Genomic DNA, 19217 nt, shown 5'->3' with positions numbered 1-19217 from the left:
GGTACACACATGTGTGGAGTCGATTCATCATACACGCATGGGTGGAGTCGATTCCACGTACACACATGGGTGGAGTCGACTCATTGTACACCCCTGGGTGGAGTCAATTCAATGTACATGCATGGGCGGAGTCGATACAACGTACACGCATGGGCGGAGTCGATTCGTCGTACACGCATGGGCGGAGACGATTCATTGTACATGCATGGGTGGAGTCGGTAAAATGTACACGCATGGGTCTAATCGATTCATCATACACGCATGGGCAGAATTAATTCAATGTACATGCATGGGCGGAATCGATTCAAGGTACACACATGGGCAGAATCGGTTCAATGTACACGCATGTGCAGATTAGATTCAACGTACACACATGGGCGTAGCAGATTCAACTTATACGCATGGGCAGAGTCAATTCAATGACACTCATGGCCGGCGTCGATACAATGTACACGCATGGGCGGAATCGATTCAACATACATGAATGGGTGGAGTTGATTCATTGTACATGAATGGGAGGAATAGATTCAACTTACACGCATGGGCAGAGTCGATTCAATGTACATGCATGGGTGGAGTTGATTAAATCTACACGCATGGGTGGAGTCGATTCAACATACATGCATGGGTGGAGTCAATTCAATGTACACACATGTGCGAGTCATTTCAATGTACACGCATGGGCGGAGTCGATTCATCGAACATGCATGGGTGGAGTTGATTCAATGTACATGCATGGGCAGAGTTGATTCATCGTACATGCATGGGAGGAGTCGTTTCCAGGTACACGCATGGGCGGAGTCGATTCATCGTACAAACATGGGCGGAGTTGATTCAATGTGCACACATGGGTCGAATCGATTCAAATTACACGCATGGGCAGAGTCGATTCAAAGTACACGCATGGGCAGAGTCGATTCAATGAACATGCATGGGTGGAGTTGATTTAATGTATACGCATGGGCAGAGTTGATTCATCGTACATGCATGTGTGGAGTCATTTCCAGGTACACGCATGGGCAGAGTCGATTCCATGTACACACATGGGCGCAGTCGATTCAATGTACACACATGGGTGCAGTCGATTCAACATACACGCATGGGTAGACTCGATTCATCATACCTGCATTGGCGGAATTGATTCAACATACATGCATGGGCATAATTGATTCAACGTACATGCATGGGTGGAGTTGATTCAATGTACACGCATGGGCAGAGTCAATTCATGGTACACGCATGGGCGGAGTCGATTCAAAATACATGCATGGTGGGAATCAATTCAACATACATGCATGGGCGGAGTCAATTCAATGTACATGCATGGGCAGAGTCAATTCTTCGTACATGCATGGGTGGAGTCCTTTCCAGGTACACACATGGGTGGAGTCGATTCATCATACACGCATGGGTGGAGTCGATTCCATGCACACACATGGATGGAGTCGACTCATTGTACACCCCTGGGTGGAGTCAATTCAATGTACATGCATGGGCGGAGTCGATTCAACTTACACGCATGGGCGGAGTCGATTCATCGTACACGCATGGGCGGAGACGATTCATTGTACACGCATGGGCGGAGTCGCTAAAATGTACACGCATGGTTCTAATCGATTCATCATACACGCATGGGCAGAATTGATTCAATGTACATGCATGGGCGGAATCGATTTAAGGTACACACATGGGCAGAATCGGTTCAATGTACACGCATGTGCAGATTAGATTCAACGTACACACATGGGCGTAGCAGATTCAACTTATACGCATGGGCAGAGTCAATTCAATGAAACTCATGGCCGGCGTCGATACAATGTACACGCATGGGCGGAATCGATTCAACGTACATGAATGGGTGGAGTTGATTCATTGTACATGAATGGGAGGAATAGATTCAACTTACACGCATGGGCAGAGTCGATTCAATGTACACGCATGGGTGGAGTCGATTAAATCTACACGCATGGGTGGAGTCGATTCAACATACATGCATGGGTGGAGTCAATTCAATGTACACGCATGTGCGAGTCATTTCAATGTACACGCATGGGCGGAGTCGATTCATCGAACATGCATGGGTGGAGTTGATTCAATGTACATGCATGGGTGGAGTCGATTAAATCTACACGCATGGGTGGAGTCGATTCAACATACATGCATGGGTGGAGTCAATTCAATGTACACACATGTGCGAGTCATTTCAATGTACACGCATGGGCGGAGTCGATTCATCGAACATGCATGGGTGGAGTTGATTCAATGTACATGCATGGGCAGAGCTGATTCATCGTACACGCATGGGCAGAGTCGTTTCCAGGTACACGCATGGGCGGAGTCGATTCATCGTACAAACATGGGCGGAGTTGATTCAATGTGCACACATGGGTCGAATCGATTCAAATTACACGCATGGGCAGAGTCGATTCAAAGTACACGCATGGGCAGAGTCGATTCAATGAACATGCATGGGTGGAGTTGATTTAATGTATACGCATGGGCAGAGTTGATTCATCGTACATGCATGTGTGGAGTCATTTCCAGGTACACGCATGGGCAGAGTCGATTCCATGTACACACATGGGCGCAGTCGATTCAACGTACACACATGGGTGCAGTCGATTCAACATACACGCATGGGTAGACTCGATTCATCATACCTGCATTGGTGGAATTGATTCAACGTACATGCATGGGCATAATTGATTCAACGTACATGCATGGGTGGAGTTGATTCAATGTACACGCATGGGCAGAGTCAATTCATGGTACACGCATGGGCGGAGTCGATTCAAAATACATGCATGGTGGGAATCAATTCAACATACACGCATGGGCGGAGTCGATTCAATGTACACGCATGGGCAGAGTAGATTCAACGTACATACATGGGCGTAGTCGATTCAACGTATACGCATGGGCAGAGTCAATTCAATATACACTCATGGGCAGCATCGATAAAATGTACACACATGGGCGGAATCGATTCAACGTACATGCATGGGTGGAGGTGATTCATTGTGCACGCATGGGCGGAATCGATTCAACTTACACGCATGGGCAGAGTCGATTCAATGTACACGCATGGGTGGAGTCGATTCATCATACACATATGGGTGGGGTTAATTCAATGTACACGCATGGGCGGAGTTGATTCATCATGCACGCATGGGCGGAGTCAAATCCAGGTACACGCATGAGCAGCGTCGATTCAATGTACACGCATGGGCGGAGTCAATTCAACATACATGCATGGGCGGAGTCGATTCAATGTACATGCATGGGCGGAGTTGATTCATCGTACAAGCATGGGCGGAGTCAATTCAATGTACACGCATGGGTGGAGTCAATTCATCGTATACGCATGGGCGGAATCGATTCCACGTACACATAAGGGTGGAGTCGATTCATTGTACACCCCTGGGTGGAATGGATTCAATGTGCACGCATGGGCGGAGTCGATTCAATGTACACGCATGGGTGGAGTCGATTCATCATACACATATGGGTGGGGTTAATTCAATGTACACGCATGGGCGGAGTTGATTCATCATGCACGCATGGGCGGAGTCAAATCCAGGTACACGCATGAGCAGCGTCGATTCAATGTACACGCATGGGCGGAGTCAATTCAACATACATGCATGGGCAGAGTCGATTCAATGTACATGCATGGGCGGAGTTGATTCATCGTACAAGCATGGGCGGAGTCAATTCAATGTACACGCATGGGTGGAGTCAATTCATCGTATACGCATGGGCGGAATCGATTCCACGTACACATAAGGGTGGAGTCGATTCATTGTACACCCCTGGGTGGAATGGATTCAATGTGCACGCATGGGCGGAGTCGATTCAATGTACACGCATGGGTGGAGTAGATTCAACGTACACGCATGGGCAGAGTCAATTCAATGTACACTCATGGGCAGCTTCGATGAAATGTACACGCATGGGCGGAATCGATTCAACGTTCATTCATGGGTGGAGTTGATTCATAGTACACACATGGGCGGAATCGATTCAACTTACACGCATGGGCAGAGTCGATTCAATGTACATGCGTGGGTGGAGTCGATTAAATCTACACGCATGGGTGGAGTCGATTCATCGTACACATATGGGTGGGGTCAATTCAATGTACACGCATGGGCGGAGTCGATTCATCGTGCACGCATGGGCGGAGTCGATCCAAGATACACGCATGAGTGGAGTCGATTCAACATACATGCATGGGCTGAGTCGATTCAATGTACACACATGTGCGGAGTCATTTCACAATACACGCATGGGCGGAGTCGATTCATCGTACACGCATGGGCGGAGCCGATTGAATGTACATGCATGGGCAGAGTCGATTCATTGTACACGCATGGGCGGAGTCAATTCAATGTACATGCATGGGCAGAGTTGATTCAATGTACATGCATGGGCGGAGTCGATTCATCGTACACGCATGGGCAGAGACGATTCATCATACACGCATGGATGGAGTCTTATCCAGGTAGAAGCATGGGCGGAGTCGATTCATCGTACATGCATGGGCAGAGTCAATTCAACGTACACGCATGGGCAGAGTCGATTCATCATACACGCATGGGTGGAGTCGATTCCACGTACACCCCTGGGTGGAGTCAATTCAATGTACATGCATGGGTGGAGTCGATTCATCGTATATGCATGGGCAGAGTCGATTCAATGTACATTCATGGGCAGAGTCGATTCATCGTACACGCATGGGCAGAGTCAATTCATCGTACACGCATGGGCGGAGTCAATTCATCGTACACACATGGGTGGAGTCGATTCATTGTACACCCCTGGGTGGAGTCAATTCAATGTACATGCATGGGCGGATTCAATTCAACATACACGCATGGGCAGAGTCGATTCAATGTACATGCATGGGTGGAATCAATTCATCATACACGCATGGGCGGAATTGATTCAATGTACATGCATGGGTTGAATTGATTCAAGGTACACACATGGGCAGAATCGGTTCAATGTATATGCATGGGCAGGTTAGATTCAACATACACACATGGGCGTAGTAGATTCAACGTACACGCATGGGCAGAGTCAATTTAATGTAAACTCATGGGCAGCGTCGATACAATGTACGCGCATGGGCAGAATCAATTCAACGTACATGCATGGGTGGAGTTGATTCATTGTACATGCATGGGCGGAATTGATTCAACTTACACGCATGGGCAGAGTCGATTCAATGTACATGCATGGGTGGAGTCGATTAAATCTACACGCATGGGTGGAGTCGATTCAACATACATACATGGGCGGAGTAGATTCAATGTACACACATGTGCGGAGTCATTTCAATGTACACGCATGGGCGGAGTCGATTCATCGTACATGCATAGGTGGTGTCGATTCAATGTACATGCATGGGCAGAGTCGAATCATCGTACATGCATGGGCGGAGTCGTTTCCAGGTACACACATGGGCGGAGTCGATTCATCGTACACACATGGGCGGAGTTGATTCAATGTGCACACATGGGTGGAATCGATTCAAATTACACGCATGGGCAGACTCGATTCAATGTACATGCATGGGCAGAGTCAATTCAATGTACATGCATGGGCACAGTCGATTCAACGTACACACATGGGTGCAGTTGATTCAACATACATGCATGGGTAGACTCGATTCATCATACCTGCATTGCCGGAATCGATTCAAAGTACATGCATGGGCGTAATCGATTCAACGTACAAGCATGGGCAGAGTCGATTCAAAGTACATGCATGGTGGGAATCACTTCAACGTACACGCATGGGCGCAGTCGATTCAATGTACATGCATGGGTGGAGTTGATTCAATGTACACGCATTGGCAGAGTCGATTCATGGTACACGCATGGGCGGAGTCAATTCAACATACATGCATGGGGGAATCAATTCAACATACACGCATTGGCGGAGTTGATTCAATGTACACGCAAGGGCGGAGTTAATTTGTCGTACACGCATGGGTGGAGTCGATTCAATGTACACGCAAGGGCAGAATCGATTCATCATACACGCATGCCCAGAGTCGATTCATTGTACATGCATGGGCGGATTCGATTCAATGTACACGCATGGGCGGAATCGATTCAAGGCACACACATGGGCGGAATCGATTCAATGTACACGCATGGGCGGAATCGATTCAATGTACACGCATGGGTGGAATCGATTCAACGTACATGCATGGACGGAGTTGATTCAATGTACACGCAAGTGCGGAGTCGATTCAATGTGCACGCATGGGCAGAATCGATTCAACGTTTAGGCATGGGCGGAGTCGATTCAATGTACATGCATGGGCGGAGTTGATTCAATGTACACGCATGGGCAGAATTGATTCATTGTACACACATGGGCGGAGTCGATTCAATGTACACGCATGGGTGGAGTCGATTCATTGTACACGCATGGGCGGAGTTGATTCAATGAACATGCATGGGCAGAGTCAATTCTTCGTACACGCATGGGTGGAGTCGTTTCCAGGTACACACATGGGTGGAGTCGATTCATCATGCACGCATGGGTGGAGTCGATTCCACGTACACACATGGGTGGAGTCGATTCATTGTACACCCCTGGGTGGAGTCAATTCAATGTACACGCATGGGCAGAGTCGATTCGTCGTACATGCATGGGCGGAGATGATTCATTGTACACGCATGGGCAGAGTTGGTTCAATGTACACGCATGGGTGGAATCGATTCATCATAAACGCATGGGCGGAATTGATTCAATGTACATGCATGGGCAGAATCGATTCAAGGTACACACATGGGCAGAATCGGTTCAATGTACACGCAGGGCAGATTAGATTCAACGTACACACATGGGCGTAGCAGATTCAACGTACACGCATGGTCAGAGTCAATTTAATGTACACTCATGGGCAGCGTCGATACAATGTACACGCATGGGCGGAATCGATTCAACGTACATGCATGGGTGGAGTTGATTCATTGTACATGCATGGGACGAATTGATTCAAATTACACGCATTGGCAGAGTCGATTCAATGTACACGCATGGGTGGAGTCGATTAAATCTACACGCATGGGTGGAGTCGAATCAACATACATGCATGGGTGGAGTCGATTCAATGTACACACATGGGTGGAGTCGACTCATTGTACACCCCTGGGTGGAGTCAATTCAATGTACATGCATGGGTGGAGTCGATTCAACGTACACGCATAGGCGGAGTCGATTCGTCGTACACGCATGGGCGGAGACGATTCATTGTACACGCATGGGCGGAGTTGGTAAAATGTACACGCATGGGTCTAATCGATTCATCATACACGCATGGGCGGAATCGATTCAAGGTACACACATGGGCAGAATCGGTTCAATGTACACGCATGTGCAGATTAGATTCAACGTACACACATGGGCGTAGCAGATTCAACTTATACGCATGGGCAGAGTCAATTCAATGACACTCATGGCCGGCGTCGATACAATGTACACGCATGGGCGGAATCGATTCAACGTACATGAATGGGTGGAGTTGATTCATTGTACATGAATGGGAGGAATAGATTCAACTTGCATGCATGGGCAGAGTCGATTCAATGTACACGCATGGGTGGAGTCGATTAAATCTACACGCATGGGTGGAGTCGATTCAACATACATGCATGGGTGGAGTCAATTCAATGTACACACATGTGCGAGTCATTTCAATGTACACGCATGGGCGGAGTCGATTCATCGAACATGCATGGGTGGAGTTGATTCAATGTACATGCATGGGCAGAGTTGATTCATCGTACATGCATGGGCGGAGTCGTTTCCAGGTACACGCATGGGCGGAGTCGATTCATCGTACAAACATGGGCGGAGTTGATTCAATGTGCACACATGGGTCGAATCGATTCAAATTACACGCATGGGCAGAGTCGATTCAAAGTACACGCATGGGCAGAGTCGATTCAATGAACATGCATGGGTGGAGTTGATTTAATGTATACGCATGGGCAGAGTTGATTCATCGTACATGCATGTGTGGAGTCATTTCCAGGTACACGCATGGGCAGAGTCGATTCCATGTACACACATGGGCACAGTCGATTCAACGTACACACATGGGTGCAGTCGATTCAACATACACGCATGGGTAGACTCGATTCATCATACCTGCATTGGCGGAATTGATTCAACGTACATGCATGGGCATAATTGATTCAACGTACATGCATGGGTGGAGTTGATTCAATGTACACGCATGGGCAGAGTCAATTCATGGTACACGCATGGGAGGAGTCGATTCAAAATACATGCATGGTGGGAATCAATTCAACATACACGCATGGGTGGAGTCAATTCAATGTACATGCATGGGCAGAGTCAATTCTTCATACACGCATGGGTGGAGTCCTTTCCAGGTACACATATGTGTGGAGTCGATTCATCATACACGCATGGGTGGAGTCGATTCCACGTACACACATGGGTGGAGTCGACTCATTGTACACCCCTGGGTGGAGTCAATTCAATGTATATGCATGGGCGGAGTCGATTCAACGTACACGCATGGGCAGAGTCGATTCGTCGTACACGCATGGGCGGAGACGATTCATTGTACACGCATGGGCGGAGTCGGTAAAATGTACACGCATGGGTCTAATCGATTCATCATACACGCATGGGCAGAATTGATTCAATGTACATGCATGGGCGGAATCGATTCAAGGTACACACATGAGCAGAATCGGTTCAATGTACACGCATGTGCAGATTAGATTCAACGTACACACATGGGTGTAGCAGATTCAACTTATACGCATGGGCAGAGTCAATTCAATGACACTCATGGCTGGCATCGATACAATGTACACGCATGGGCGGAATCGATTCAACGTACATGAATGGGTGGAGTTGATTCATTGTACATGAATGGGAGGAATAGATTCAACTTACACGCATGGGCAGAGTCGATTCAATGTACACGCATGGGTGGAGTCGATTAAATCTACACGCATGGGTGGAGTCGATTCAACATACATGCATGGGTGGAGTCAATTCAATGTACACACATGTGCGAGTCATTTCAATGTACACGCATGGGCGGAGTCGATTCATCGAACATGCATGGGTGGAGTTGATTCAATGTACATGCATGGGCAGAGCTGATTCATCGTACATGCATGGGCGGAGTCGTTTCCAGGTACACGCATGGGCGGAGTCGATTCATCGTACAAACATGGGCGGAGTTGATTCAATGTGCACACATGGGTCGAATCGATTCAAATTACACGCATGGGCAGAGTCGATTCAAAGTACACGCATGGGCAGAGTCGATTCAATGAACATGCATGGGTGGAGTTGATTTAATGTATACGCATGGGCAGAGTTGATTCATCGTACATGCATGTGTGGAGTCATTTCCAGGTACACGCATGGGCAGAGTCGATTCCATGTACACACATGGGCGCAGTCGATTCAACGTACACACATGGGTGCAGTCGATTCAACATACACGCATGGGTAGACTCGATTCATCATACCTGCATTGGCGGAATTGATTCAACGTACATGCATGGGCATAATTGATTCAACGTACATGCATGGGCGGAGTCGATTCAATGTACACGCATGGGCAGAGTCAATTCATGGTACATGCATGGGCGGAGTCGATTCAAAATACATGCATGGTGGGAATCAATTCAACATACACGCATGGGCGGAGTCGATTCAATGTACACGCATGGGCGGAGTAGATTCAACGTACACACATGGGCGTAGTCGATTCAACGTATACGCATGGGCAGAGTCAATTCAATATACACTCATGGGCAGCATCGATAAAATGTACACACATGGGCGGAATCGATTCAACGTACATGCATGGGTGGAGTTGATTCATTGTGCACGCATGGGCGGAATCGATTCAACTTACACGCATGGGCAGAGTCGATTCAATGTACACGCATGGGTGGAGTCGATTCATCATACACATATGGGTGGGGTTAATTCAATGTACATGCATGGGCGGAGTTGATTCATCGTACAAGCATGGGCGGAGTCAATTCAATGTGCACGCATGGGCAGAGTCAATTCATCGTACACGCATGGGTGGAGTCGTTTCCAAGTACACACATGGGTGGAGTCAATTCATCGTATACGCATGGGCGGAATCGATTCCACGTACACATATGGGTGGAGTCGATTCATTGTACACCCCTGGGTGGAATGGATTCAATGTGCACGCATGGGCGGAGTCGATTCAATGTACACGCATGGGTGGAGTAGATTCAACGTACACGCATGGGCAGAGTCAATTCAACGTACACTCATGGGCAGCTTCGATGAAATGTACACGCATGGGCGGAATCGATTCAACGTTCATGCATGGGTGGAGTTGATTCATAGTGCACGCATGGGCGGAATCGATTCAACTTACACGCATGGGCAGAGTCGATTCAATGAACATGCGTGGGTGGAGTCGATTAAATCTACACGCATGGGTGGATTCGATTCATCATACACATATGGGTGGGGTCAATTCAATGTACACGCATGGGCGGAGTCGATTCATCGTGCACGCATGGGCGGAGTCGATCCAAGATACACGCATGAGTGGAGTCGATTCAACATACATGCATGGGCTGAGTCGATTCAATGTACACACATGTGCGGAGTCATTTCACAATACACGCATGGGCAGAGTTGATTCATCGTACACGCATGGGCGGAGCCGATTGAATGTACATGCATGGGCAGAGTCGATTCATTGTACACGCATGGGCGGAGTCAATTCAATGTACATGCATGGGCAGAGTTGATTCAATGTACATGCATGGGCGGAGTCGATTCATCGTACACGCATGGGCAGAGTCGATTCATCATACACGCATGAGTGGAGTCTTATCCAGGTAGACGCATGGGCGGAGTCGATTCATCGTACATGCATGGGCAGAGTCAATTCAACGTACACGCATGGGCAGAGTCGATTCATCATACACGCATGGGTGGAGTCGATTCCACGTACACCCCTGGGTGGAGTCAATTCAATGTACATGCATGGGTGGAGTCGATTCATCGTACATGCATGGGCGGAGTCGATTCAATGTACATTCATGGGCAGAGTCGATACATCGTACACGCATGGGCAGAGTCAATTCATTGTACATGCATGGGCGGAGTCAATTCATCGTACACACATGGGTGGAGTCGATTCATTGTACACCCCTGGGTGGAGTCAATTCAATGTACATGCATGGGCGGATTCAATTCAACATACACGCATGGGCAGAGTCGATTCAATGTACATGCATGGGTGGAATCAATTCATCATACACGCATGGGCGGAATTGATTCAATGTACATGCATGGGTTGAATTGATTCAAGGTACACACATGGGCAGAATCGGTTCAATGTACATGCATGGGCGGGTTAGATTCAACATACACACATGGGCGTAGTAGATTCAACGTGCACGCATGGGCAGAGTCAATTCAATGTAAACTCATGGGCAGCGTCGATACAATGTATGCGCATGGGCAGAATCAATTCAACGTACATGCATGGGTGGAGTTGATTCATTGTACATGCATGGGCGGAATTGATTCAACTTACACGCATGGGCAGAGTCGATTCAATGTACATGCATGGGTGGAGTCGATTTAATCTACACGCATGGGTGGAGTCGATTCAACATACATACATGGGCGGAGTCGATTCAATGTACACACATGTGCGGAGTCGTTTCAATGTACACGCATGGGCGGAGTCGATTCATCGTACATGCATAGGTGGTGTCGATTCAATGTACATGCATGGGCAGAGTCGAATCATCGTACATGCATGGGCAGAGTCATTTCCAGGTACACACATGGGCGGAGTCGATTCATCGTACACACATGGGCAGAGTTGATTCATTGTGCACACATGGGTGGAATCGATTCAAATTACACGCATGGGCAGAGTTGATTCAATGTACATGCATGGGCAGAGTCAATTCAATGTACATGCATGGGCACAGTCGATTCAATGTACACACATGGGTGCAGTTGATTCAACATACATGCATGGGTAGACTCGATTCATCATACCTGCATTGCCGGAATCGATTCAAAGTACATGCATGGGCGTAATCGATTCAAAGTACAAGCATGGGCGGAGTCGATTCAAAGTACATGCATGGTGGGAATCACTTCAACGTACACGCATGGGCGCAGTCGATTCAATGTACATGCATGGGTGGAGTTGATTCAATGTACACGCATTGGCAGAGTCGATTCATGGTACACGCATGGGCGGAGTCAATTCAACATACATGCATGGGGGAATCAATTCAACATACACGCATTGGCGGAGTTGATTCAATGTACACGCAAGGGCGGAGTTAATTTGTCGTACACGCATGGGTGGAGTCGATTCAATGTACACGCAAGGGCAGAATCGATTCATCATACACGCATGCCCAGAGTCGATTCATTGTACATGCATGGGCGGATTCGATTCAATGTACACGCATGGGCGGAATCGATTCAAGGTACACACATGGGCGGAATCGATTCAAGGTACACGCATGGGCGGAATCGATTCAATGTACACGCATGGGTGGAATCGATTCAACGTACATGCATGGATGGAGTTGATTCAATGTACACGCAAGTGCGGAGTCGATTCAATGTGCACGCATGGGCAGAATCGATTCAACGTTTAGGCATGGGCGGAGTCGATTCAATGTACATGCATGGGCGGAGTTGATTCAATGTACACGCATGGGCAGAATTGATTCATTGTACACACATGGGCGGAGTCGATTCAATGTACACGCATGGGTGGAGTCAATTCATTGTACACGCATGGGCGGAGTTGATTCAATGAACATGCATGGGCAGAGTCAATTCTTCGTACACGCATGGGTGGAGTCGTTTCCAGGTACACACATGGGTGGAGTCGATTCATCATGCACGCATGGGTGGAGTCGATTCCACGTACACACATGGGTGGAGTCGATTCATTGTACACCCCTGGGTGGAGTCAATTCAATGTACACGCATGGGCAGAGTCGATTCATCGTACATGCATGGGCGGAGATGATTCATTGTACACGCATGGGCAGAGTTGGTTCAATGTACACGCATGGGTGGAATCGATTCATCATAAATGCATGGGCGGAATTGATTCAATGTACATGCATGGGCAGAATCGATTCAAGGTACACACATGGGCAGAATCGGTTCAATGTACACGCAGGGCAGATTAGATTCAACGTACACACATGGGCGTAGCAGATTCAACGTACACGCATGGTCAGAGTCAATTTAATGTGCACTCATGTGCAGCGTCGATACAATGTACACGCATGGGCGGAATCGATTCAACGTACATGCATGGGTGGAGTTGATTCATTGTACATGCATGGGAGGAATTGATTCAAATTACACGCATTGGCAGAGTCGATTCAATGTACACGCATGGGTGGAGTCGATTAAATCTACACGCATGGGTGGAGTCGATTCAACATACATGCATGGGTGGAGTCGATTCAATGTACACACATGGGTGGAGTCGATTCATCGTACATGCATGGGTGGAGTTGATTCAATGTACATGCATGGGCAGAGTCGATTCATCGTACATGCATGGGCGGAGTCATTTCCAGGTACACACATGGGCGGAGTCGAATCATCGTACAAACATGGGCGGAGTTGATTCAATGTGCACACATGGGTGGAATCGATTCAAGTTACATGCATGGGCAGAGTCGATTCAATGTACATGCATGGGCAGAGTTGATTCAATGAACATGCATGGGTGGAGTCGATTCCATGTACACACATGGGCGCAGTCGATTCAACGTACACACATGGGCGCTGTCGATTCAACATACACACATGGGCAGACTCGATTCATCATACCTGCATTGGTGGAATCGATTCAACGTACATGCATGGGCGTAATCGATTCAATGTACATGCATGGGCGGGGTCGATTCAATGTACATGCATGGGTGGAGTTGATTCAATGTACACGCATGGGCAAAGTCGATTCATGGTACACGCATGGGCGGAGTCGATTCAACATACATGCATGGGTCAATCAATTCAACATACACGCATGGGCGGAGTCGATTCAATGTACACACATGGGCAGAGTAGATTCAGTGTACATGCATGGGCAGAGTCAATTCAATGTACACTCATGGGCAGCTTCGATAAAATGTACACACATGGGCGGAATCGATTCAATGTTCATGCATGGGTGGAGTTGATTCATTGTACATGCATGGGCGGAATCGATTCAACTTACACGCATGGGCTGAGTCGATTCAATGCACATGCGTGGGTGGAGTCGATTAAATCTACACACAATTGTGGAGTCGATTCATCGTACACATATGGATGGGGTCGATTCAATGTACACACATGGGTGGAGTCGATTCATCGTGCACGCATGGGCGGAGTCGATCCAAGGTACACGCATGAGTCGAGCCGATTCAACATACATGCATGGGCTGAGTCGTTTCAATGTACACACATGTGCGGAGTCATTTCACCATACACGCATGGGCGGAGTCGATTCATCGTACACGCATGGGCGGAGTCGATTCAATGTACATGCATGGGCAGAGTCAATTCATCGTACACGCATGGGCGGAGTCGATTCAATGTACATGCATGGGCCGAGTCGATTCATCGTACACGCATGGGCGGAGTCGATTCAATGTACATGCATGGGCAGATTCGATTCATCGTACATGCATGGGCGGAGACAATTCAACGTACACGCATGGGCAGAGTTGATTCATCATACACGCATGGGTGGAGTCGATTCCACGTACACACATGGGTGGAGTCGATTCATTGTACACCCCTGGGTGGAGTCAGTTCAATGTACACGCATGGGCGGAGTCGATTCAATGTACATGCATGGGCAGAGTCGATTCAATGTACATGCATGTGCAGAGTCGATTCATCGTACACGCATGGGTGGAGTCGTATCCAGGTAGATGCATGGGCGGAGTCGATTCATCGTACATGCATGGGCAGAGTCGATTCATCGTACACGCATGGGCGGAGTCAATTCAACGTACACGTATGGGCAGAGTCAATTCATCGTACACGCATGGGCGGAGTTGATTCATTGTACACCCCTTGGTGGAGTCGATTCAACGTACATGCATGGGCGGAGTCGATTCAATGTACACGCATGGGTGGAATCAATTTATCATACACGCATGGGCGGAATTGATTCAATGTACATGCATGGGCGGAATCGATTCAAGGTACACACATGGGCAGAATCGGTTTAATGTACATGCATGGTTGGATTAGATTCAACATACTCACATGGGCATAGTAGATTCAACGTACATGAATGGGCAGAGACAATTCAATGTACACTCATGGGCAGCATCGATACAATGTACACACATGGGCAGAATCGATTCAACGTACATGCATGGGTGGAGTTGATTCATAGTACACGCATGGGCGGAATCGATTCAACTTACACGCATGGGCAGAGTCGATTCAATGTACACGCATGGGTGGAGTCGATTCATCATACACATATGGGTGGGGTTAATTCAATGTACACGCATGGGCGGAGTTGATTCATCATGCACGCATGGGCGGAGTCAAATCCAGGTACACGCATGAGCAGCGTCGATTCAATGTACACGCATGGGCGGAGTCAATTCAACATACATGCATGGGCGGAGTCGATTCAATGTACATGCATGGGCGGAGTTGATTCATCGTACAAGCATGGGCAGAGTCAATTCAATGTGCACGCATGGGCAGAGTCAATTCATCGTACACGCATGGGTGGAGTCGTTTCCAAGTACACACATGGGTGGAGTCAATTCATCGTATACGCATGGGCGGAATCGATTCCACGTACACATATGGGTGGAGTCGATTCATTGTACACCCCTGGGTGGAATGGATTCAATGTGCACGCATGGGCGGAGTCGATTCAACGTACACGCATGGGTGGAGTAGATTCAACGTACACGCATGGGCAGAGTCAATTCAATGTACACTCATGGGCAGCTTCGATGAAATGTACACGCATGGGCGGAATCGATTCAACGTTCATGCATGGGTGGAGTTGATTCATAGTACACGCATGGGCGGAATCGATTCAACTTACACGCATGGGCAGAGTCGATTCAATGTACATGCGTGGGTGGAGTCGATTAAATCTACACGCATGGGTGGATTCGATTCATCATACACATATGGGTGGGGTCAATTCAATGTACACGCATGGGCGGAGTCGATTCATCGTGCACGCATGGGCGGAGTCGATCCAAGATACACGCATGAGTGGAGTCGATTCAACATACATGCATGGGCTGAGTCGATTCAATGTACACACATGTGCGGAGTCATTTCACAATACACGCATGGGCGGAGTTGATTCATCGTACATGCATGGGCGGAGCCGATTGAATGTACATGCATGGGCAGAGTCGATTCATTGTACATGCATGGGCGGAGTCAATTCAATGTACATGCACGGGCAGAGTTGATTCAATGTACATGCATGGGCGGAGTCGATTCATCGTACACGCATGGGCAGAGTCGATTCATCATACACGCATGAGTGGAGTCTTATCCAGGTAGACGCATGGGCGGAGTCGATTCATCGTACATGCATGGGCAGAGTCAATTCAACATACACGCATGGGCAGAGTCGATTCATCATACACGCATGGGTGGAGTCGATTCCACGTACACCCCTGGGTGGAGTCAATTCAATGTACATGCATGGGTGGAGTCGATTCATCGTACATGCATGGGCGGAGTCGATTCAATGTACATTCATGGGCAGAGTCGATACATCGTACACGCATGGGCAGAGTCAATTCATTGTACATGCATGGGCGGAGTCAATTCATCGTACACACATGGGTGGAGTCGATTCATTGTACACCCCTGGGTGGAGTCAATTCAATTTACATGCATGGGCGGATTCAATTCAACATACACGCATGGGCAGAGTCGATTCAATGTACATGCATGGGTGGAATCAATTCATCATACACGCATGGGCGGAATTGATTCAATGTACATGCATGGGTTGAATTGATTCAAGGTACACACATGGGCAGAATCGGTTCAATGTACATGCATGGGCGGGTTAGATTCAACATACACACATGGGCGTAGTAGATTCAACGTGCACGCATGGGCAGAGTCAATTCAATGTAAACTCATGGGCAGCGTCGATACAATGTATGCGCATGGGCAGAATCAATTCAACGTACATGCATGGGTGGAGTTGATTCATTGTACATGCATGGGCGGAATTGATTCAACTTACACGCATGGGCAGAGTCGATTCAATGTACATGCATGGGTGGAGTCGATTTAATCTACACGCATGGGTGGAGTCGATTCAACATACATACATGGGCGGAGTCGATTCAATGTACACACATGTGCGGAGTCGTTTCAATGTACACGCATGGGCGGAGTCGATTCATCGTACATGCATAGGTGGTGTCGATTCAATGTACATGCATGGGCAGAGTCGAATCATCGTACATGCATGGGCAGAGTCATTTCCAGGTACACACATGGGCGGAGTCGATTCATCGTACACACATGGGCGGAGTTGATTCATTGTGCACACATGGGTGGAATCGATTCAAATTACACGCATGGGCAGAGTCGATTCAATGTACATGCATGGGCAGAGTCAATTCAATGTACATGCATGGGCACAGTCGATTCAACGTACACACATGGGTGCAGTTGATTCAACATACATGCATGGGTAGACTCGATTCATCATACCTGCATTGCCGGAATCGATTCAAAGTACATGCATGGGCGTAATCGATTCAAAGTACAAGCATGGGCGGAGTCGATTCAAAGTACATGCATGGTGGGAATCACTTCAACGTACACGCATGGGCACAGTCGATTCAATGTACATGCATGGGTGGAGTTGATTCAATGTACACGCATTGGCAGAGTCGATTCATGGTACACGCATGGGCGGAGTCAATTCAACATACATGCATGGGGGAATCAATTCAACATACACGCATTGGCGGAGTTGATTCAATGTACACGCAAGGGCGGAGTTAATTTGTCGTACACGCATGGGTGGAGTCGATTCAATGTACACGCAAGGGCAGAATCGATTCATCATACACGCATGCCCAGAGTCGATTCATTGTACATGCATGGGCGGATTCGATTCAATGTACACGCATGGGCGGAATCGATTCAAGGTACACACATGGGCGGAATCGATTCAAGGTACACGCATGGGCGGAATCGATTCAATGTACACGCATGGGTGGAATCGATTCAACGTACATGCATGGACGGAGTTGATTCAATGTACACGCAAGTGCGGAGTCGATTCAATGTGCACGCATGGGCAGAATCGATTCAACGTTTAGGCATGGGCAGAGTCGATTCAATGTACATGCATGGGCGGAGTTGATTCAATGTACACGCATGGGCAGAATTGATTCATTGTACACACATGGGCGGAGTCGATTCAATGTACACGCATGGGTGGAGTCAATTCATTGTACACGCATGGGCGGAGTTGATTCAATGAACATGCATGGGCAGAGTCAATTCTTCGTACACGCATGGGTGGAGTCGTTTCCAGGTACACACATGGGTGGAGTCGATTCATCATGCACGCATGGGTGGAGTCGATTCCACGTACACACATGGGTGGAGTCGATTCATTGTACACCCCTGGGTGGAGTCAATTCAATGTACACGCATGGGCAGAGTCGATTCATCGTACATGCATGGGCGGAGATGATTCATTGTACACGCATGGGCAGAGTTGGTTCAATGTACATGCATGGGTGGAATCGATTCATCATAAACGCATGGGCGGAATTGATTCAATGTACATGCATGGGCAGAATCGATTCAAGGTACACACATGGGCAGAATCGGTTCAATGTACACGCAGGGCAGATTAGATTCAACGTACACACATGGGCGTAGCAGATTCAACGTACACGCATGGTCAGAGTCAATTTAATGTGCACTCATGTGCAGCGTCGATACAATGTACACGCATGGGCGGAATCGATTCAACGTACATGCATGGGTGGAGTTGATTCATTGTACATGCATGGGAGGAATTGATTCAAATTACACGCATTGGCAGAGTCGATTCAATGTACACGCATGGGTGGAGTCGATTAAATCTACACGCATGGGTGGAGTCGATT

Source organism: Somniosus microcephalus, chromosome 11 (assembly GCF_052327205.1).
Source record: "Somniosus microcephalus isolate GS21.2 chromosome 11, FLI_Smic_1.0, whole genome shotgun sequence".
Classification (NCBI taxonomy): domain Eukaryota; kingdom Metazoa; phylum Chordata; class Chondrichthyes; order Squaliformes; family Somniosidae; genus Somniosus; species Somniosus microcephalus.
This window is presented reverse-complemented; position numbering follows the sequence as displayed.